Source organism: Sus scrofa, chromosome 15, assembly GCF_000003025.6.
Source record: "Sus scrofa isolate TJ Tabasco breed Duroc chromosome 15, Sscrofa11.1, whole genome shotgun sequence".
In the NCBI taxonomy this organism is placed as follows: Eukaryota; Metazoa; Chordata; class Mammalia; order Artiodactyla; family Suidae; genus Sus; species Sus scrofa.
Window position 1 is genome coordinate 64,597,315 of NC_010457.5, and position 24,065 is coordinate 64,621,379.

Sequence of the window (24,065 nt, forward strand, 5' to 3'; positions counted from 1 at the left end):
ATTAAAATAGACAGAGGGCCATATTTGACCTGAAGACTGTAGTTTGACCACTGCAAACTCAGCTTGGCCTCATACCAGCTCTATGACCTTGGGAAAGCCCCTTAAACTTTTTTTTTTCTTCATCAGTACATGAGAATATTTATTCCATCTCAACTAACTTATAGATATGATAAGAAACAATTAAATTAGATAATTTCATAAAATCACTTTATAAACTGCCTAGTGTCAGAGTAATTGGTTAAAAATAATACATAAATGTTGAGGCTTAACCAAATAATATTAGGCCTCTGGGCAAACTCTCACCTTTGTTTCTTTTCTTCTATCCCCCCATCCTATTCCCTACCTCTTAATACCTGTTCACAACCCCTCCCCCAACAAGCACAAATACTACATCCTTGAAACTCCATTCTCACCTGCTCCAGCTACACCCTAGGGCTCCCATTTCCCATGCACATTCACCAGGCTTGATTTTTGCATGCTCCCTCTCAGCCATTCCTCTTCAGACTAGAGCACTAATGGCAGAATAAATATCATGACTGGCCCAACTTTTTTTCTAAAAGGAGTGATCTGTAAATAAATGGATTGTTCCAAAATACCCTTAGAACATCTCATAAGAAAAGTCCAAAAATTCAAGTGGAAGTCTGTGATTCTAAGTACATTAAATGACTTCTGAGAAATTCACTTATAGCCCAAATAACAACTCAGCTCTGGGAAACTAGAAGAAGTTTGGTTTCAGAGGATGCCCTGTGAAGCTACTTGCACATGTAGAGTTGTATTTATGGAGGGGGCAGGCATTGAAGCTGACACAGGCATGTGGGCCAGGGAGGAGGGCTGAGTCTAGATCCAACATACCACCTGCCAGCTGCTAAAACGTACAAATTAAAAGAAATAGTGGGTTTGTGGCAGTGGTATGCTAGTAAACCAGCTCCCTGAGGGAAAGCAAGAAAGCAAGCCAGCACTCTTTGTAGCACTTATCAATTTCCATGGTGTAAATACTCCCACCAGGAATGATATCAGGCTACCAGTGGGTTAACAACCAACTCACAGAACTGCTGAGTATTTCACAACCACTTGTTCTTGCCAGCGTTGGCACATCACTGGCTGAACTGCTTCAACTATCGGGCAGATTAGGTAAGACAGAATGGTTTATCTCTAATAGTCCCTAGAGGAATAAAAGCTTCACTATTTTCTAACCCAGACCAGATAAGTTCACAGGCAGAAAACTTTCCTCTATTTCTTGATCCTTTGTCCTAAAATGCATACCTATTAAGATCTTCTCTCAAATGAAATAGGACAACTAGTTAACAAATTATTTCATTTACACACGTGCACACATAAACCTTGACATTCTTCATTAACTAATGACTGTTTTCTTTCCCAAGTTATACACTCCATATATTCTCTGTATGTGGTAGGGGGGTTTTTGACAGAACTCTCAGTCCTTTTCATTCAAAATGTGGTTCTCAGATAAGCAGCACGACATCACCTGGGAGCACTTTAGAAAGCAAAATTACAGGTTGCACTCCTATGTGATGAATCAGCTTTTAAACCAGATTTGAATGTACATTAAGTTTGGGAAGTGCTGCTCTGTGCTCCATTCAGTTTACACTTAGAGCCAGCAAATTTCACCAGGGTTTTTGTGTTTACCAGATCACAAAAACAATCAGGCTTGTCTCTTTGTAGTGATGATTTGAAAAATTCTCTATAGATTTATTTTTGATTAAGACATAAAAATATTCCAGAATTACTCTGATTTAAAACATGAAAGGAAACTGTCCTTGGCAGAATCATGGCAGTATACTCTTAGGTTACTACCGAAAATAAGGCAAATTGGAGAAATGTTCTGGTCTTGGTTCAAACCTTCCCCTTCAGCCTTATGTCCATCATTTAATTACATGCTGTGATAGAAAGAGTAGTGCCCCTCCCCCAAGATGGCCATGTCCTAATCCCCCAAACCTGTGAATATGTAACTTTACATGGCAAAAGGGATTTTAGAGATGGAATTAATGAAGTGCTTTGAGCTGGGAGAGTATCCAGGTGTGCCCAATGAGGTCACAAGGTTCTAAAAAGGGGAAAAGGAAGGCAGCCATGTTAAAGGAGTTCTGACCACAGAAGCTGCCGTGGGAGTTGCACAACCACAAACCAAGGGATATAGTCTCTAGAGGCTAAACAATGGAAAAACAACATTTCTCTCCTAGAACCTTCAGAGCGACCATGATCCTACCCACATCTTGATTTCAGCCCAGGGAAATCCATTTGAGAACTTCTGACCTTCAGAACGGTAAGATGAAAAATTATGTTGTTTTCAGCCTAAATGTGTCATAATTTTTTATAGCAGCAATAAAAACCCCAAACACATGCCACTCCCCTCAATTAGACTGTGAGCATTTCGAGAGCAGGACTATATTCTCTGTGTTTTGGTTAACTGCAGTGCCTAATCAGTAAATTCTTCGTAAAGTTTTGGAGAAGAAACGAGTAAAGGGGGTCGTAATCCATTCTCTACAGCATAGCTAACCCTGCTCTCATTCTTTCACTACTTAAAACCTTTCAGTGATTTATCATTATTCTTAGAATAAACAAAACCCTTACCATGGCTGCAGGGCCTGCACAGCCAGACTCAAGCCTTCTGGGCTAGCTTGGCCTCAGCACTCAACTCTCAGCTGCCTTGGCTATTTTTCATATTTGAATCCCTCCCCTCCCCCTTCAGCTCCCCGTGTATGTGATTAAACTCTACTTCTTCCTTCAGAACTCCCTTAACATCACTTCCTCCAGTGAGCTCCTACTTCTTCACTTTGTAGATCCAATTCCTTTCTCTTTTTTAGCAGTAACTTCCATTTGCAAATATAAAAAGGTCTGTCTCCAACACGAGATTCTAGGCTGTATGAGAGCAGAGACCATTTCTAGTGTGTATTTCAGTGCTTTGCAAAGAGCAAGGACCCAGTAGTTATATGTTGAGTGAAATTTTTGCTGTAGGCCACAGGGGAAGTCCTTGAGTGAAATTTTTGAATAAAAAAACTAGTCATTGCATGTATAAAAGAGAAAGTGCTTTAGTGATTTGAGTCTCTCACTCATAAAGAATTTATACATTAGAAAAATCAACCTTAAGAAAAACAAATTCGAAAGTCTCTTTATTACACAGCACCGTTGTTAGATTTCAGTCTCTCACCTCTCATTAGAATCTTCTACATTGAGCTACTATTGCCGAAAATTGGCCTCTGCCCACAAGTGGTGAGTAGAAATGTGGAGACACTTGTTTTGCATGAAGGAGAAAAAAAGTTTTGTTGCTTTGGCAGGCAAAGGGGGCCATAGCAGGCTAATGCCTTAAAGATCAGGCCCTCCTTTGGGGTATGAATGTGGGGAGCTGTATAGTCGAAAGGAGAAAAATAGGGTTGCAGACAAGAATCAGTTTTGGGACAAACATGCATTCTCTCTTTTGGGGAATCTTAGCCGTCGAAGCTGGTGTCAGGAGATCTTAGCGTGATCCTGGTGGTGGTGTTCAGGCTATGGCATCTTGACTTTAACTAGAATAACAATATTTGTGAAAAGGGCATATTGATCAGAGATCACAATAAACTAGGAAAGTTCCCGTAAAATATCATGTGCTTATAACCTTTAATCCAGAGGCAGTTGTGCTCAGGGTGGCTAATCTTTAGTTTACAGGTGATCATGATTAGGGTACAGTCAAATGAGGGAGAAACACAAGGGCTCCAAACTTTTCAATTTTAAACTACTCATTTCTAAGCTATTCATTTCTAAAAGAAGCATAAGGAATATAACTTTTATCTCAGGTGTATAAGATGCCTGTCATCATGTGTGTCCCTTGAGGGAACCAGGATCCTGCCCCAAGCCTATACTATTGTTTCTTGACTGTTCCTCCCTTGTCTTTGCATCCCCTTCCTTCCCTGATCAGCAACTGTCTGAACCTGCCCCTTGGAACTCTGGGAAGGCTAAACGAGGCCCATTTTCTAAAAATAAGAAATAGGGGACACAGAAAGCCTTTTGTGCCCAGGAGCCCCATAGGGCCCTGCTTTGTTTCACTACTGCCCACATTTAACAGTAGTTGATATTTGTCTGATAGAACTGTGAAATGACCTGTCCTGGCTACCCCTCTGCTACCCCCACCCCTCCTGGCTGCCCTTCCTCCCCATGCCTATGCCTACAAACCACTACCTGGAGTCTTTAAGAGGTTTATCAAGTGATACAGAACCTGATATATGAAGCCTTGAGTCATTACCAGGAAATTCTGTTCTGGGGGTACCAATTTTAAATTCACAGTTTCAGATCAGGAACTGAGAAAGTCATGTTTTCTCAAACCTCAATCTATTAAGGAGTCAGTCTCCCCAGTCAACTATGTCTGAGTGGCCTTTACTTTCCTGTAATACTGATACTTCAAGTACAAATAAAGCATTTGTCCTTGTTGAAGCTATACATCAGGTCCTCTTGGGCTAGGAGGCTGTCAGGAGGAAGAAAGGGTATGACAAATCCAAAGACTTTATGTTAATTTGTGTATTTCTTTCATTTAATAGCTGCAAGAGTATGGGCTCAAAGAGTTTAGATCATATAATAAAAACTGCTTATGTATCCCAACTTACATTTCAAGCAGCCTAATGGTTTTGGTCAAGGAAAAGCAAATATTCATCTCCCTTATCCCATAAAGGTCTTGCACCTTAAAGAAAGATAGACAGGACTCCTGTGTTGACCATCTGCCAATTAATAGCCTTAAGTAGTTACCTTCTCTTAAGGTGAAAGAGCTTGTGTAAGCAATTTTTTTTAGGGCTTCAGTTTACTAAAGATTGTGATCTCATCTACCAAATGCTTAATGGGGTGATAAAGTACACAGTCTGTTTAAAGCCTACCAGTGTTCTGCACACAGTAGGGTTTTACTAAATGATAATGATTTTAACCAATTTCTTATCATTGTAAGTGCCTATTAGCATCCATTAATATAAAAGTTAATTTGTTTTCACTCCATTCCCACCTGGTTGAAAAATCTTCCTCTTCCAGCCAGGATATTTCAAATGTTGCTTTAGCTCTTAGAAATAGATAGATATAGAAGAGAGAATTCCATTCTTAGTAAAACTAAGTGCATAAAGGAAAAATTGCACTAATCCAAGGTTAATCAGTAGATTAAAGAACAGACCTTTAAAAGAAACAATAAGGATAAAATTAAAATCAAGAAAATGAATTCTACTAATCTTATTTAGACTTGAATTTCACCTTTAAAATAATGGGCCCTAGGTATTTCTAAATGTCTGAAGTAAGAAATGCTCAATAAATAACAACTACAAGTGACATTTAGTGTACCTAGACTGGGATCTTGAAGCTACAAAGTAGCTTATTTATGAACTACTAGCCTTCCCTAACTTACCCAGCTGTAAGTAAAAGAGAAAGCTTTTTCAAAGTTGATCAGTGAAGAAAAATAAACACATTTGCTTATGTATTATCCAATTTGAAAGTAACTTTTTAATAATATTATTCATAGATAAGTACTTAGCAAAATATTAAAGGGCAATTTTACAGTACCTATTAGAATTTAAAATTTCATTTATAAAGAATACTTTGCACAAGTATATAAAACTATACAAGTGTGTTCTGCTTGGTAAAATACTAATAACCTCATTGTCTAATAAGAAATCTATTAGCTGCTCAACATGGCTAATCATCAGGGAGATGCAAATCAAAGCATAATGAGAGATCACCTGTCAGAATGGCTATCATCTAAAAGAACACAAATAACAAATGTTGGTGAAAATGTGAAGAAAAGGAACCATTGCATGTTGTTTGTGGGAATGTAAGTTGGTGCAGCCACTCTGGAAAACAGTATGGAATTTTCTAAAAAATCTAAAAATAAAACTACCATATGATCCAGCAATTCCATTCCTGTATATATATCCAAAAATAACAAAAATAGTAATTAAAAGGATATGTGCATCCCAATGTTAATAGCAGCATTATTTACAATTGTCAAAATATGGAAAACAACCTAGGTGACCATCAACAGAAGAATGGATAAAGAAGATTTGGTGTGTGTGTGTGTGTGTGTGTATATACATACATATATATGTATATACAGTAGCCTAGAATGGCTAGTACTGCTGATGGAATACTACTCAGTCATAAAAATTAAAAATTTTGCCATATGCAGTAATATGGATATACTTGCAGGTCATTATGCTAAGTGAAATGTCAAACATAGACAAGTACTGTAGGATACAACTTATATGTGGAATCTAAAAGATAGAAAAAGCTAGTGAATATAACAAAGAATCAGAAGTGAATATAAAGAACAAACTAGTTGTTATCAGTGAGGAGGACGGGGAGAGATTTAGGGATGAGGTTGTAGAAGATGCAAACTATTGATTATAAGATAGGCTCAAGGATGATTGTACAACACAGGGTATATAGCCAATATTTGTAATAACTGTAAGTGGAAAGTAACCTTTAAAAATTGTATAGGGAGTTCCTGTCATGGTTCAGCAGAAACGAATCTGACTCACATCCAAGAGGACACAGGTTCAATCCCTGGCTTCAGTAGGTGGAGTGAGGATCCAGCATTGCTGTGAGCTGTGGTGTAAGTTGCAGAGGCATCTCAGATCCCACATTGCTGTGGTGTAGGACGGCAACTGCAGCTCCAATTCGACCCTTAGCCTGGGAACCTCTATATGCTGTGGGTGTGGCCCTCAAAAGACAATTAAAAAATTATATAAAAATAGCTACTGTTAAATTTGGGTATCCTTCCAAAAAATATAAAAATATTTGAAAAAAATTTTAGTAGTTCCTGTTATGGCTCAGCAAAAACAAGTGTGACTAGTATCCATGAGGATGCAGGTTCAATCCCTGGCCTCGCTCAGTGGGTTAAGGATCCAGTGTTGCCATGATCTGTGCTGCAGGTCACAGATGTGGCTCAGATCTGGCATTGCTGTGGCTGTGATGTAGGCCTGCAGCTACAGTTCCAATTCAACCCCTAGCCTGGGAACCTCCATATGCCGCAGGTGTGGGCTCCCCCCCAAAAAATTAAATCTATTAAGTAAATTACAGTACCGTCAGGAGCTGTTTGGAAAAATAAAGTTATTAACACAAATAATGTCCATGCTATGCTGTGCTATGGTAAAACAGATTGTATAGCAGTATCATATATGTGTTTGCTTATACATTGAAAAGTTCAGAATGATATGACAAACTATTCACAGTGGATATATCTAGAAAATGTGATTGGAGAGGAAAAATATTTTTACTTTCTATTTTAATAGACTTCTATATCTCTTAGATTTTATTTTTAAGTTTTTATGACTAACATAAGTATAAATATTTTTATACTGTTTGCATATGGACTCTTAATTCTTTTATGCAGGTACCTGAGTTGTTATATTCCCATTAGCAATATCAAATGTGATGCTATTTGATGCTCTTGTTAGTGGTACATGTTGTTTTTCTTCCTTTTTATATCTACTTTATTTCCTGATTTTTATTTTTCATGCAAACAATATAATAAAAAAATCACCTGAAAATATGACTTTATTTTTTATAATTTTTTTATTAAAGTGTAGTTGATTTACAATGTTCCCTCAATTTATTCTGTACAGTAAAGTGACCCAGCCATATATGTATATATGTATACACACACACTTTTTTTCATATTATCTTCCATCATGTTCTAATCCAAGAGACTATTACATAGTTCCCTGTGCTGTACAGTAAAGCCCCATTATTTATCCATTCTAATTATAATAGTTTACAACTAACCAACCCTAAATTCCCCCTCCTCCCTGACAAACACAAGTCTTCTCTCCATGACCATGATCTGTTTCTGTTTTGTAGGTGGGATCATTTGTGCCATATTTTAGATTCCACATATAAGGGATATTATATGGTATATGTCTTTCTCTTTGTGCCTTACTTCACTTAGTATGAGAATCTGTAATTCCATTCATGTTGATGCAAATGGCATTATTTTGTCCTTTTCTATGTCTGAGGAATATTCCATTGTATATATGCAACACATCTTCTTAATCCTTTCAGCTGTTGATGGACATTTAGGTTGTTTCCATGTCTTGGCTATTGTGAATAGTGCTACAGTGAACATAGGATTGCATGTATCTTTTTCTATGAAAGTTTTGTCCAGATAGATGCCCAAGAGCGGGATTGCTGGATCATATGGTAGTTCTATATTTAGTTTTTTTGGGAACCTCCATACTGTTTTCTATAGTGGTTGTACCAGTTTACATTCCCACAAACAGTTCAGTAGGGTTCCCTTTTCTCCACACCCTCTCCAGAATTTGCTATTTTTTGACTTGTTAATGATGGCCATTCTGACTGGTATGAGAAGGTACTTCATTGTAATTTCTCTAGTCATTAGAGAACTGATGTTGAACTTTTTTTCTATGTGCCTGCTAGCCATCTATATGTCTCCTTTGGAGAAATGTCTATTTAGGTCTTTCATTTGGGTTTGTTTAGTTTTTTGTTGTTAAGTTGTATGAGTTGTTTATATAGTTTGGAGATTAAGCCCTTATCAGTTGCATCATTTGCAAAGATTTTCTCCCATTCTGTGGCTTATCTTTTCATTTTTTAAGATGGTTTCCTTTGCTGTGCAAAAGCTATTGAGTTTAATTAGGTCCCATTGATTTATTTTCATCTTTATTGTCATTATTCTAGGAGGTGGATCAAGGAGATGTTCCTGTGATTTATGTCAAAAGAGTGTTCTGCATGTTTTCCTCCAGGAGTTTTGTAGTATCTGGCCTTCCATTTAGGTCTCTCTCTCTTTTTTCTTTCTTTCTTTCTTTCTTTCTTTTTTTTTTTTTTTTTTTTTGGCTTTTCTAGGGCTGCACACACAGCATATGGAGGTTCTCATGCTGGGGTCTAAACAGAGCTGTAGCCACTGGCCTATGCCACAGCAACACCAGATCCAAGCCACACCTGTGACCTACACTACAGCTCATGGCAATGCTGGTTCCTTAACCCACTGAGCAAGTCCAAGGATTGAACCCACAATCTCATGGTACCTAGTAGCAATCGTTAACCACTGAGCCATGATGGGAACTCTACATTTAGGTCTTTGATCCATTTTGAGTTTATTTTTGTGTATGGTATTAGGCAATGTTCTAATTTCATTCTTTTACATGTAGCTCTCCAGTTTTCCCAGCACTACTTATTGAAGAAACTATGTTTCCTCCACTATATGTTATTACTTCCTTTGTCATAGATTAGTTGACCATAGGTGCTTGGGTTTATTTCTGGTCTCTCTATCCTGTTCCATTGATGTCTACTTCTGTTTTTGTGACAGTACCATACTGTTTCAATGACTGTAGCTTTGTAGTATAATCTGGAGTCAGGGAACCTCATTCCTCCAGTTCCCTTTTTTTTCTTTTCTATATTGCTTTGGCTATTCAGGGTCTTTTGTGTTTCCATACAAATTTTAAAATATTTTATTCTAGTTCTGTGAAGAATGTCCTTGGTAATTTGATAGGGATTGCATTGAATCTGTGGGTCATCTTGGGCAGTATAGTCATTTTGATAATATTGATTCTTCCAGTCCATGAGCATGGTATATCTTTCCATCTGTTTGTGTCATCTTTGATTTCTTTCATCAGTATCATATAGCTTTCAGATTACAGGACTTTTTTTCTCTTTAGGTAGGTTAATTCCTAGGTATTTTATTCTCATTGATGTGATGATAAATGGGATGGTTCCCCTAATTTCTCTTTCTGATCTTTCATTTTTAGTATAGAAAAATGCAATTGATATCTGTATATTAATTTTGTATCCTGCCACTTTACTGAATTCATTAATGAGCTCTAACAGTTTTCTTATAGTGTCTTTCTTGGTACAATATCATATCATTTGCTAACAGTGTTAGTTTCACTTCTTCTTTTCCAATTTGGATTCCTTTTATTTATTTTTCTTCTCTGATTTCCATGACTAGGACTTCCAAAATTATGTTGAGTAACAGTGATGAAAGTGGGCATCCTTGTCTTGTTCCTGATCTTAGGGGAAGTGTTTTAATTTTTTCACCATTGAGAATGATGTTAGCTGTGGGTTTGTCATATATGGCTTTTATTATGTTGAGGTAGGTTCTCTCTATGCCCACTTTCTGGAGAGTTTTTATCATAAATGTGTGTTGAATTTTGTCAAAAGCTTTTTCTGTATGTATTGAGATGATCATATAGCTTTTATTTTTCAGTTTGTTGATGTGTGTCACATTGATTGATTTGTGGATATTGAAAAATCCTTGCATCCCTAAGATAAATCCCACTTGATTATGGTGTATGATATTTTTAATAAATATTTGGATGCAGTTTGCTAGTACTTTGTTGAGGATTTTTGCATCTATGTGGGATATTGGCCTGTAGTTTTCTTTTTTGTGGCATCTTTGTCTGGCAGTATCAGGGTGATGGTAACCTCATAGACTGAGCTTGGGAGTGTTCCTTTGCAATTTTTTTGAAAGAGTTTCAGAAGAAAAGGTGTTAACTCTTCTGTGAATTGTTGATAGAATTCACCTGTGAAGCCATCAGGTCCTGGACTTTTGTTTGTTGGAAGTTTTTTAATCATATTTTCAATTTCAGCACTTGTGATATTTTCTGTTTCTTCCTGGTTCAATCTTGGTAGGTTGTACCTTTCTAAGAATCTGTCAATTTCTTCTAGGTTGTCCATTTTTTGTCATACTGTTGCTCATTCTAGTCTCTTATGATCCTTTGCATTTCTCTGCTCACTTGTAACTTTGCCTTTTTCATTTATAATTTTGTTGATTTCAACACTCTCCCTTTTTTTTCTTGATTAGACCGAGGTTTATCAATTTTGTTGATCTTTTCAAAGAACCAACTTTTGGTTTCATTGATATTCTCTATTGTTTTCCTTTTCTTTATGTTATTAATTTCTGTTTTAATATTTATGATTTTTTTCCTTCTACCAATTTTGGGTTTTGTGTATTCTTCCTTTTCTATATGTTTTAGATGTAAGGTTAAGTGGTTTGAGTTTTTTTTTTTTTTCTTTCCTGATTAAATTGTATTGCTATAAATTTTCCTCCCAGAACTGCTCTTACTGTGTCCCATAGGTTTTGGATTGTTGTCTCCATTGTCATTTATTTCTAATCATCTTTCGATTTCTTCTTTGATTTCTTCAGTTATCTCTTGATGGTTTAGTAGTGTGTTGTTTAGTTTCCAGGAGTTTTGTGTTTTTTGCTTTTTTTTCCTTGTAGTTGATTTCTAGCCTCATAAGCATTGAGGTCAGAGAAAAACGCTTGAAATAATTTCAGTTTTTTAAAATTTACAAAGGCTTGATCTATCAAGGTGTGATCTATCCTGGAGAATGTTCCATGTGCTCTTGAGGAGAATATGTATTCTGCAGCTTTGGAATAGAATGTTCTATAAATATCAGTTAAGTCCATCTGGTTTAGTGTGTCATTTAAGGCCTGTATTTCCTTGTTGATTTTCTGTCTGGATGATCTATCCATTGGTGTAAGGGGGGGGGTTAAAGTCCCCCACTATTATGCTGTTGCTGTTGATTTCTCCTTTTATGGCCATTAGCAGTTGCCTTATATATCATGGTGCTCCTATGTTGGGTGCATATGTATTTACAATTGTTATATCTTCTCCTTAGATTGATCTTTTGATCATAATGCAATGTCCTTTGTCTCTTGTGACCTTCTTTATTTTAAAATCTATTTTGTTTGATATAAGTATTGCTACTCCCACTTTTCTATGATTTCCATTTGCGTGTAATACTTCTTCCATCCACTCACTTTAAGTCTCTGTGTCCTTAGATCCAAAGTGGGTCTCTTGTAAACATTATATATATTGGACTTGTTTTTGTATCTATTCAGGCAGTCTGTGTATTTTAGTTGCACCATTTAATCCATTTGCATTCAGTGTAATTATGGGTAAGTATGTACTTCTTGTCATTTTCCTAATTTTTTTGGATTGCTATTTTGGGTATTTTTACTTCCCTTCCTCTTTTGCTGTCTTCTCTCATGATTTGCTGACCATATTTAATGTTATGTTTGGATTGCTTTTTCTTTATGTGTGTGTCCACCATAGTTTTTTTATTTGTGGTTCCTGATATTTTGAAATAAACATCTATATGTGTGCCCAATTTTTTCTGGCTGCACTCTCAATTTCAGATGCCTTTTCAGTGTTGTGCATTTGTCCTCTCCTCATGCTTGCTAGTTTTGATATCATATTTTTCAATGGATGATTTTTTTACTTTTATGTTATCTTTGCCTTTATTAGTGAGCTTTTTCATTTGTAATATTCTTGTTTCTAATTGCGACTTCTTTTCTGCTTAGAGAAGTTCCTTTAGTAGTTGTTGTAGAGCTGGTTTGAAGGTGCTGAATTTGCTTAGCTTTTGCTTATCTGTAAATCTTTTGATCTCTCCATCAAATCTGGGTGCGAGCTTTGCTGGGTAGAGTATGCTTGGTTCTAGGTTTCTCCTCTTCAGCACCTCAAATATATCTTGCCATTCGCTTCTGGTTTGTACGGTTTCTGCTGAAAAGTCAGCTGTTATCCTTATGGAAGTTCCCTGTATGTTATTTGTTGCTTTTCCCTTATGGCTTTTAATATTTTTCTTTGTGTTTAATTTTTGTCTGTTTGATTAGTATGTGTCTTACTGTGTTTCTCATTGGGTTTATACTGTATGGGATTCTCTGTGCTTCTTCAACCTGAGTGTTTCCCATATTAGGGAAATTTTCAGCTATAATTTATTCAGATGTTTTCTCTGGCCCTTTCTCTCTTCTCTTTTTGGAACCCTTATGAAGCAAATGTTATTACTTTGAATGTTGTCCTAGAGGTCTCTTAGACTCTCCTCAGTTCTTTTCATTCTTTTCTCTTTACTCTTTTCTGTGGAAGTGATTTCCACCACTCTGTCTTCTACTTCATGTATTCATTCTTCTACCTCTATTATCCTGCTATTGATTCCTTCTAGCATATTTTTTCATTTCAGATATTGTGCCATTCATCTTGGTTTGCTTGCTCTTTAAATCCTCTAGCTCTTTATTAAGCATTTCTTTTAACTTCTTTATCTGTGTATCCATTTTTTCCCCAATATGTTGGATCGTCTTTACTATCATCATTCTGAATTCTTTTTCAAGTAGATTGCCTATAATCCTCATCATTTAGTTGTTTTTGTGTATTTTTGTCTTTTTCCTTTATCTAAAAGCTACTCCTTTGTCATCTCATAATGTCTACCTTTCTATCATTCCCTTGACAGCAGGTATGTAGATGAAGCAGCAGGTGCCCAGTCCTGGAATTCTCAGGAGTGGTAGCAGTTCACATGTATGCAGAGTAAGTTATGGGAGCAGCAGTATCACACTACCTCTCCTTGAGCTGGGTGGCTGCTAGGGATGGAGTCTGTGAGGATCTGGAAGTGATTCATAGTTCACAGGATTACTTTCGTAGCACACAGGACCATCAGTGGTCCCTGAAACCCCTCCTGCAACCAGGTAGATCTCAGGACTATTTCCTCTAGCTTACAATGTCCACAGTTGTTGCTCTGGCAGCCTCTCCCTTTGCTGGGGATGTTCTGGGGACTGCTTTTTGTAGCTGTAGCAGCAGGTGCAATTCTGCAGTCACTCCCCTTGTTTGGCCAAACTAGGGATTTCTCTCTGTAGGCCCAAGGATGGGGGCTGCTCCCTAATTGTTGCTAAAAGCCTCTTTCTGTAGCTGCAAGATGTGTACTTCTGGTGGACCCTCCCTGCACTAGGCTGTCAGCAGGAGTGCTCTCTGTAGTCGCCATCGATTGGAATGTACACCAGTGTGCCTCCCACAGATCCCTTGGCATGGAAGCAGTGTCACTGGTGCAGGCCCCCACACAGTGACCAGCAGGAACCACAGAGCCCAAGCTTTTCTCCAGCTGGGCAGCCCATGGTTCCTGTAGGAAATAGGTGCTGGCAGCCCTCTTGAAACACCCCCGGCACTGAACAGGTACTGCTAGTGTGGGCCCCCACAAGGCCACTGGGAAGAGCCATGGAACTTGTGCTTTTCCTGATTGAGTGGTTTGTGGCTCCACAAGGAATGTGCATCTGTGACCCTCTCTCAACTCTCCTGGCATGGAATGGGTGCCATTAGTGCAGGAACAACTAGCAGGAGTGGCAGAGCTTGTTATTCTCCTGGGCCATAATTCCACCTGCTCTCAGTGCTCTGTAGCCCTAAGGGCAGGGCTGCTCCCCGGCTGTTGCTAGGCAGCCACTGCTGCTGAGTGGCTATGAGAGCTGAAGCAGATAGTGTCCTGCAGCCTGAAAGCACTCGCTGGGAACAAGGCTATAGTGGTGGATCCCACTGCTTCCCTCCAGCATCCCAAACAATGTCACATAGACTCTAAATCCAATGGTGTTGCCTCAATTTATGCCCTGAATTGTGCTCACCCTATTCTCTAGTCCCTCCAGGCTGTTTCCACATGGCCAAACCCAGTTTATTCCCACATAACCAAGTCATAGGTCTCTCTCTGAGTCTGATCTCTAAGGCCCAGGTTTTAGTCCATGACATTTTCTGGCACCAGCATGTGGTTGCTGGTTGCCATAGCACTGATTGTTTGTGAAGGATTGTTCCTGTTTTAACTGCTTCACACCAGTTGGTGTGTTCTCCTCCAATACTCTAAATTTTCTCCTCTGTCCCAGCTGATCTCTTCACTGTTGGGGGAAATTTTCCAGGGTGCAGGAGCTTTTCCTCTTTCTAGCTCCCTCCTAGGGAGTGCAGATCCTGTCTCAACTTCTTTCCTCTTTCTTTTCTTTTTTTCTTTCTTTCTTTTTTCTCTTTCTTTCTTTCTTTCTTTCTTTCTTTCTTTCTTTCTTTCTTTCTTTCTTTCTTTCCTGTCCTATGTGGGTTCATTAAGTTTTACTTGCTCTATCATAATTCATAAAAATTGTTTAGCAAATTTTTGTGTGAATAGTTCCACAGGTAGATGCATTCTCAGTGTATTTGTGGAAGTAGGTGAGTATCACGTCCTACTACTCTGCCATTTTCCTCTCCACCTGCTGTTTTTCACTTCTATTTCCAACTATGGGCTGCTAGTATATAAAAATACATTTGATTATTATAAATTGGTCTGGCTAAACTTATTTATTCTACTGGCTATTTTTATGTTCCTTAGAATTTTCTGTCTACATGATCATGTTATTTAGGAATAAATATAGTTTTTACTGCTTCCCTTCTAATCTGTTTTTTATTTTTTCTTGCCATATTGCCTGGCTGGGACCTTTTGTATAGCACTAAATAGAGAGATAGAAAGGTATGTTCCTGTCTGGTTCCAGTCATTTGGAAAAAGAAACGTAATATTTCATCTTTAAGTATGATGTTAGCTGTAGGCTCTTTATGGATGCCACTTAGTCAGGTTGAGAAAATTCCCTTCTGTTCCTATCACTGAGGCTTTTTATCATAAGTTTTGTCAAATATATTTTCTATACCTACTAAAATAATCATGGTATTTTATTACCCTTTTAATATAATGAAATACATTGATTTTTTTCAATGATTAACTTACATTCTTGAAATCAACTTAATTTTTATATATGGCTAGATTCAAAATATGTTACTGACAATCTTTTTATCTCTCTTCCATGCTTTATTAAAATATAATTGACATGTAACATCATATTTAAGGTGTGCAAAGTAATGATTTTACATTTACACTTTATGAAATGATAACCACAATAAATTTAGTTAACAACCATCACCTCACATTTTTATATACTTTTTGTGATGAGAACTTTTAAGAACTACTTTCTTAGTAAGTTTCAATTATGTAATACAGTACTAGTAACTGTAGTCAACATGCTGTACACTACATCCTAAGAACATTTTTTTCCTGATTATATTCCATTATAGGTTATTATAAGATACTGAATATAAATTACTTGCTATACAGTAAATCCTTGTTGCTTATCTATTTTATGTATAGTAGTTTGTTTGTTAATCCTATACTCCCAATGTGTCCTTCCACTCCTACCTCTCCCTTTTAACTATAAGTTTATTTTCTAAGTCTGTGTATATGTTTCTGCAACTATAAGTTTATTTTCTAAGTCTGTGTATATGTTTCTGTTTTGTATATAGGTTAATTTACATTTTTTAAGGTCCATATATAACTGATATATAGTAGTTCTCTGATTTACTTCGCAAATATTCTCTAGGTCCATCGATGTTGCTGCAAATATTTCATTCTTTTTATGGCCAAGTAATATTCCATTGTGTGTATATATATCACATTTTCTTAAGCAGATTGTCTGTTCATGGGCAGTTGGGTTATTTCCCTATCCTGGTTATTGTAAATAGTGATACTATGAACATTGGGGTGCGTGTATCTTTTTGAATTATGAGTTTTAATTTCTTCCAGATAGAAGCCCAAGAGTGGGGTTGCTGGATCAATCATATGGTGCTTTAGTTTTTCCAAGGGACCCGGATCCTATTTTCCATAGTGACTGCACCAATTTACATTCTCATCAACAGTATACTAAGGCTCCCTTTTCTCTGTATCCTCTAGAGTGTTTATTATTTGTAGACATCTTGATTATAGCTATTCAGGTTGGTGTGAGATAATACCTTATTGTAGTTTTGATTTGTATTTCTCTAATAATTAGTAATGTTAAGCATCTTTTCACTTATCTGTTAACCATATGTAGATATTCTTAGGAAAAATGTCTATTCAGTTCTCATTGTTGATTGGCTTGTGTTTTTGATATATGAGTTGTTTGTATATTTTGGATATTAACATCCTGTCACATCATTTAAAAATATTTTCTCCTTTCAACATTTTCTCATTTAAAAATATTCTGTAGGAATATGAGAAATTGAACGAAATTGTCTTTTCATTTTGTTGATGGTTTCCTTTGCTGTGAAAAATTTAAGTTTGATTAGGTCACATTTGTTTGTTTTTGCTGTTATTTTTTGTGCCTTGAGAGACTGATCTAAGAAAATTGTTTCTGTGATTTATGTCAGAATGTTCTGCCTGTACTCTCTTCTAGGAGTTTTAAGGTATCATATCTTATATGTCTTATATTTAGATCTTTAAGCCATTTTGAGTTTGCTTTTGTATATGATGTGAGGGAGTATGCTAATTTCATTGATGTAAATATAGCTGTCCAGCTTTCCCAACACTGCTTGTTAAAGAGACTGTCTTTTCTCTCTTGCATTTTTTGCCTCTTTTGTCATAGATTAATTGACTGTAGTTCATGGGCTTATTTCTGGGCTATTCTATTATGTTATTTATGTAACTGTTGTTGTGCCAATACCATGCTGTTTTGATTGTTGTAACTGTATTGTATAGTCTGAAGTCATAAGGGATTTTTATTTTCTCAGGATTGCTTTGGCAACTCGGGGTCGTTTTTGATTCAATAAAATTTTACCATTTTTTCTAGTTCTGCAAAAAATGTCCTCAGTACTTTGATAGAGACTGTATTAAATCTGTAGAATGCTTTGTGTAGTAAGGTCATTTTAGTAATGTTGATTCTTCCAATACAAGAGCATGGGATATCTTTCCATTCCTTTGAATCATCTTTAATTTCCTTCAGTGTTTTGTAGTTTTCACAGTATAGGTATTTCACCTCCTTAGTTAACTTTACCCCTAGACATTTTATTTTTTTGACACAATTCAATTTAAATGGGATTTTTAAAAAATGTTCTCTCTCTGATATTTCATTATTAGTATAAAGAAATGCAACATATTTTCTATGTATTAATCTTATATCCTGCTACCTTGCTGAATTCACTTATCACTTCTAGTAGTTTTAGTGTAGAGATTTTTAGAGTTCTCTATACAGAGTATCATGTCATCTGCAAACAATGACATTTTACTATTTCCTTTCCAATTGGGAGTCCTTTTATTTTTTGTCTGACTCCTGTGGCTTGGACTTCCAATACTATGTCAAACAGAAGTAGCAATAATGAGCATCCTTGGCTTTTTCCTGAATTTAGTGGGACACCTTTTCACCACTGAGTATTAGATGCTGACTGTGGATCTGTCATAAATTACTTTTACTATGTTGAGATGTTCCCCAATATCCACTTAGAATTTTTTTATCATATCATGAATAGATGTTGAATTTTGACGAATATTTTCAGCACTTATTGAGATGATGATGTGGGTTTTTTTGTTGTTGTTTTTTTTTTTTTTTTGTCTTACCTTTTGTTAATGTGGCATATCACATTGGTTTTGGCATGTGTTGAACCATCCCTGTGACTTTGGAATAAATTCAGTTTGGTCATGGTGTATGATCTTTTTTTGTATTGTTGGATTTGGTTTGGGTAATTTGTTGAGGATTTTTGCATCTATATTCATCAACGATATTGGCCTGTAATTTTCTTCTTTTATAGTGTCTTTGTCTGGTTTGGGTATCAGGGTGATAGTGACCTTATAACATGAAGTACTCTATCCTCTTCAATCTTTGGGGATAGTTTGAGAAGGGCAGGTATAACTTCTTCTTTATCTGTTTGGTAAAATTCCCCAGTGAAGCCATTTGGTACTGGATGTTGTTTGCAGGAAGCTTTATTTATTACAGGTTCTGTTTTACTTATAGTGATCAGTCTGCTCAAATTGTCTGTTTCTTCCTGACTCAGTCCTGACAGCTGGTATATTTCTAGAGGTTTGTCCATTTCTTCTAGGTTGTCCAGTTTGTATCTCTGTGGCATCAGTTATTTCCCTCTTTTATTCATCATTTTGTTTATTTGGGTTCTTTCTCTTATTTTTGGTGAGTCTGGCTAGAGATTTGCCAGTTTTTGTTTATCATTTCAGAAAACCAGCTCTTGATTTAATTGATCTTTTCTATGAGTTTTTAATCTCTTTATTTACTCTTTGTTCTTTATTTCCTTCTACTGACTTGGGTTGTTGTTGTTCATCTTCTATTTCTTTTAGGTGGTAGGTTAGTTTGTTTATTTGAAAATTTTCTTGCTGCTTAAGAAAGGCATGCATAACTATGATCTTCCTTCTTAGAACTGCTTGCTATATCCCATAGCTTTCGGAAATTTGTGTTTTCATTTTCATTTGTCTTGGGATATTTTCTGATTTATTTTTTGATGTCATCATTTTTAGTAGCATGTTATTTAGTCTCCATGTGTTCTTATCACTTTTTCTTTAGTTAATATCTAGTTTAATACCATTATAATCAGAAAAGATCCCTGAAATAATTTCTGTCAAATTTGTTGAGGGTCCTTTTTTCATCCAGTGTGTTGTCAAACGTTCTATGTGCACTTGGAAAGAATGTGGGTTTTCCATATGCACTTGGAGAGGTCGTGGGGTTTATCATGTCTTGTAGATGTCAATTAAGTCTAACTGGTCTAGTTTGTTATTCAAGATCTCTGTTGTCTTACTGATTTTCTGTCCTAATGATTGTTCCGTTATTGTCAGTGAGGTGTATTTAAAGTCTCATATTGTATTTTATACAATTATATGTCAGTATTTGTTTTATATATTTAGGGTCTCCTACATTGTGTACACATGTTAACAAACATAATCCCTTTATATAATCCCATTATACAATGGCTTTTTTTGTCTTTGTTATGGCCTTTGTTTTAAAGTCTTTTTTTGTCTAATATGAGTATTTCTATACCTGATTTCTTATTTCCATTTGCATGAAATATCATTTTCCATGCCCTCACTTTCAGGTTATGTCTTTTGTCTTGAAGGGAGTCAATGTAGGCAACATATTGTAGGTTCTTGGTTTTTGACACTCTGTATCTTTTGATCATAGTATTTAATCCACTAACATTTAAAGTAATTATTGATAGGTATGTACCTATTGGCATTTTAATCCTTATTTTCCAGTTGTTCTGTAGGTCTTCATTGTTTTGTTTTTTCTCATTATTACTTGATTTTCTTTTGTAATGTTTGAACTCCTTTTTTTTGTGTGTGAATCTGTTGTATATTTTTGATTTTTGGTTACCACATAGACCAAGTATGCTAACCCAGATCTACTTGCTGTAAACTGATAGCCAGAAAAATTCAAACACATTCTAAAAGACCTACATTCTTATACCCACTCATTTTGTAATATTGATGTTCTATTTACAACTTCATGTTTGTCCTTTTATTCTTCTTGTTATAATTGTTTTTATGCACTTTTTAAAAATCTATGTTTACTGTCTTATTTAAGTGATCTTTGGCCCTTTTATATATTTGCATTTCGTATTGTGATCTTTCCTCTTCTAATAGATTCTTGCTGTTTTTCCACTGTGAGAAGACCCTTCAATATTTCTTTTAGATGTTTTATTATTGCTGAATTCTTATAGTTTTTGCTTATCTGAGTTCTTTTTCTATCTAAATGATAATATTTGCTACATAAAATATTCTAGGTTTCAGGTTTTCTTTCAGGACTTTGCATATATTATGCCACTCTCTTCTGGCCTGCAAGGTTTCTGGAGAGTAATCAACTAATAGTATTTATGGAGGTTCCCTAATAACTGACTCTGTTTATCTCCTGCTGCTCTTTAACTTTTTCCATTTTAATTATGAAATGACTTGGTGTTGGTCTGTTTCAGTTCATCTTGTTTAGGACCCTCTCTTTTTCCTCTATCTGGATATCTATTTCTTTATTTAGGTTTGGGAATTTTTCAGCCATAACTTCTTCAAATACATTTTGATCCCTTCCCTCCTGTAAACCCTGTTATAGGTAGATTGGTGTTGTTTATATTATTTCATAGATCTTATATGTCACTTTAATTTTTTTAATATGTCTTTCTGTCTTTTGTTCTGATTGGATAATTTCCATTCTGTATTCCAGATCACTTATTGTTCTTCTTTGTCATTTAGTATGTTCATTCATCTTAAGATTGATTTTTATCTTGGCAATCGAATTGTCTGTTTTTGAGTTCATCTTTATGGTTTCTAGTTCCTTGTTAGTGATCTGCATTTCTATTGATAATCTTAATTCATTTAGCATTTTTTTATTACCTCCTTTTGAACTCATGCTCTAGTAGACTAGTGAGCTATATTTCATTATTTTCTCCTTCAGGAGATACCTATTTTTTAAATTTGGAGTAGTTCTGCCTTTTCATTTCACTTAACTTTCTCTCTATATATATGTTTAGGAGAAACAGTTATCTACTGTGGTCTTGAAGTGGTGTTTTTTATGTGGGAGTATACTTGTTAAACCGTATATCCAGTGTTTTTGGTGAGACTTTTTATCTAGTGTTTTTGGTGCAAGGTCTGGTTTGGGCATGGATGCCAGCCACTTCTTTCTACAGCTTGTGCTGGCTTGATAGGGGGTGTGGTTGGTGTTTTAGTAGCCAGAGCCTGTGCAGGATATGAGGTGGGGCTTCCTTTGTTCTGTGACTATAGCTGCCCTGTTGGGGTGGGGTCTGCTCCTCAATTATTGTATTATGAGTACTAAGGGTCAGATTCAGTCATGCTCCATTGACCTTGAGTGTGTGAACTCCCCAAAGGAGGTAATTGCTGAAACAAGTATGATCACAGAGAACCTTTGTGGTACCTGTGTAGACATCCACGTTTCAGCTCAGAAACAGCCCAAGGTTATATCCCTTTCTGCTGTGTATGTCCTGGACCTAGTGCAAGGCTACTGTGAAGTAGGCTGGGGCTGCGGATTAAGATACTGTGGGTGCAGGAATTGATGTCAGTGTGCTGGCACCTGAGATTTGGGCTATCTCTGTGGCAGTCTTCTCCCAGGATCTGTCTGCCCAAGATCTAGTTCTAAGCTGCTGTATGTAGTGGGGAGGGCCAGGGTGCTCTTCCTGGGAGAACTTCTGTGTACTACTTTTATTATTGTTGTTGGGTATCTTTTTAATTTTTTTGAAGTATAGTTACTGTCCAATACTATCAGTTACATGTGTACAATCTAGTGATCCTTAATTTTTAAAGATTATACTCCATTTATAGCTTATAAAATATTGGCTATATTTCCTGTGTTATACAATATATTCTTGTTTCTTATTTTTATAACTATTTTGTAATTATTGTTTGTATCTATTAATTCCCCTGCTCCTAAATGTCCCCTCCCCGTTTTCCCTCCCCACTTATAACCACTAGTTTGTCCTCTATATATGTGAGTCTGTTTTTTGTTATATTCTCTAGTTTAATGTATTTTTAGGCTCTACATATAAATGTTATTATAGAGAAGCATCTTGAATGGGATAAAATATTTGCAAATGATATGACCAATGAGGGATTAATACCCAACGTATATAAACAGCTCATACATCTCAGCACCAAAATATCAACCCAATTTAAAAATGTGCAGAAAAACTGAATAGACATTTTTACAAAGAGAAAATGCATGTGACCAACAAGCACTTGAAAGAGATGCTCAACATCACCTATCAGGGGAGTGAATATCAGAACCACAATGATATATCACACTTATGTCAGAATGGCTGTCATCAAAAAGAACACAAAAAACAAATGTTGGTGAAATGTGGAGAAAAGGGAACCCTTGTACATAGTTGGTGGTAATGTAAATTGGTGCAACCACTGTAGAAAATCAAATCATCATCAAGATTGATGTCAGAGCTGAGCCTTGTGTCATATTTTAGGAGTTTATATTTTCATATGTTATGTTCAAGTCTTTTATCCATTTAATAATTTTGTGTGTATGGTGTAATATAGGGGTCCAGATTTATGTATTTTTTGCATAGAGTTATTTCCCAGAATCATTTATGGAACAAAATTAGTATTTCCCCATTGTATATTCTTGGCTCCTTTGTTGTATATTAATTAACTATATATGCATGGGTTTACTTGGGGCCTCTCCATTCTGTTCCATTGCTATGTGTGTCTGTTTTTATACTAATACCATCCGCATTTTATTAAAGTATACTTGATTTACAATGTTTCATCAAGTTCTGTTATATAGCAAAGTGACCCAATCATACACATTTCCCTGTGCTGTGTAGTAGGGTCCTATTGCACATCCATTACAAATAATACCATGTTATTTTTTTTTAATTAATTTATTTATTTTTTATTTTCCAACTATACAGCAAGGGGGTCAGGTTATCCTTACATGTATACATTGCAATTACAGTTTTTCCCCCACCCTTTGTCCTGTTGCAACATGAGTATCTAGACATAGTTCTCAATGCTATTCAGCAGGATCTCCTTATAAAATCTATTCTAGGTTGTGACTGATAAGCCCAAGCTCCCAATCCCTCCCACTCCCTCCCCCTCCCATCAGGCAACCACAAGTCTCTTCTCCAAGTCCATGATTTCCTTTTCTGAGGAGATGTTCATTTGTGCTGGATATTAGATTCCAGTTATAAGTGATATCATATGGTATTTGCCTTTGTCTTTCTGGCTCATTTCACTCAGGATGAGATTCTCTAGTTCCATCCATGTTGCTGCAAATGGCATTATGTCATCCTTTTTTATGGCTGAGTAGTATTCCATTGTGTATATATACCACCTCTTCCGAATCCAATCATCTGTCGATGGACATCTGGGTTGTTTCCATGTCCTGGCTATTGTGAATAGTGCTGCAATGAACATGCGGGTGCATGTGTCTCTTTTAAGTAGAGCTTTGTCCGGATAGATGCCCAAGAGTGGGATTGCAGGGTCATATGGAAGTTCTATGGATAGATTTCTAAGGTATCTCCAACCTGTTCTCCATAGTGGCTGTACCAGTTTACATTCCCACCAACAGTGCAGGAGGGTTCCCTTTTCTCCACAGCCCCTCCAGCACTTGTTATTTGTGGATTTCTTAATGATGGCCATTCTGACTGGTGTGAGGTGGTATCTCATGGTAGTTTTGATTTGCATTTCTCTTATAATCAGCGATGTTGAGCATTTTTTCATGTGTTTGCTGGCCATCTGTATATCTTCTTTGGAGAAATGTCTATTCAGGTCTTTTGCCCATTTTTCCATTGGTTGATTGGCTTTTTTGCTGTTGGGTTGTATAAGTTGCTTATATAGTCTAGAGATTAAGCCCTTGTCAGTTGCATCATTTGAAACTATTTTCTCCCATTCTGTAAGGTGTCTTTTTGTTTTCTTTTTGGTTTCCTTTACTGTGCAAAAGCTTTTCAGTTTGATGAGGTCCCATGGGTTTATTTTTGCTCTAATTTCTATTGCTTTGGGAGACTGACCTGAGAAAATATTCATGATGTTGATGTCAGAGAGTGTTTGGCCTATGTTTTCTTCTAGGAGTT

General features: G+C 36.3%; 1 long non-coding RNA gene across 1 annotated transcript in view; it reads left to right on the plus strand.

Annotated features, from left to right (window-relative positions):
• LOC102166560 overlaps positions 1,765 to 24,065 on the plus strand; it is a 172,556-nt gene continuing 150,255 nt past the window's right edge. The window contains exon 1 of the long non-coding RNA XR_002339475.1: positions 1,765 to 2,281. This is a non-coding gene — a long non-coding RNA (uncharacterized LOC102166560). The remainder of the gene's footprint in view (positions 2,282 to 24,065) is intronic.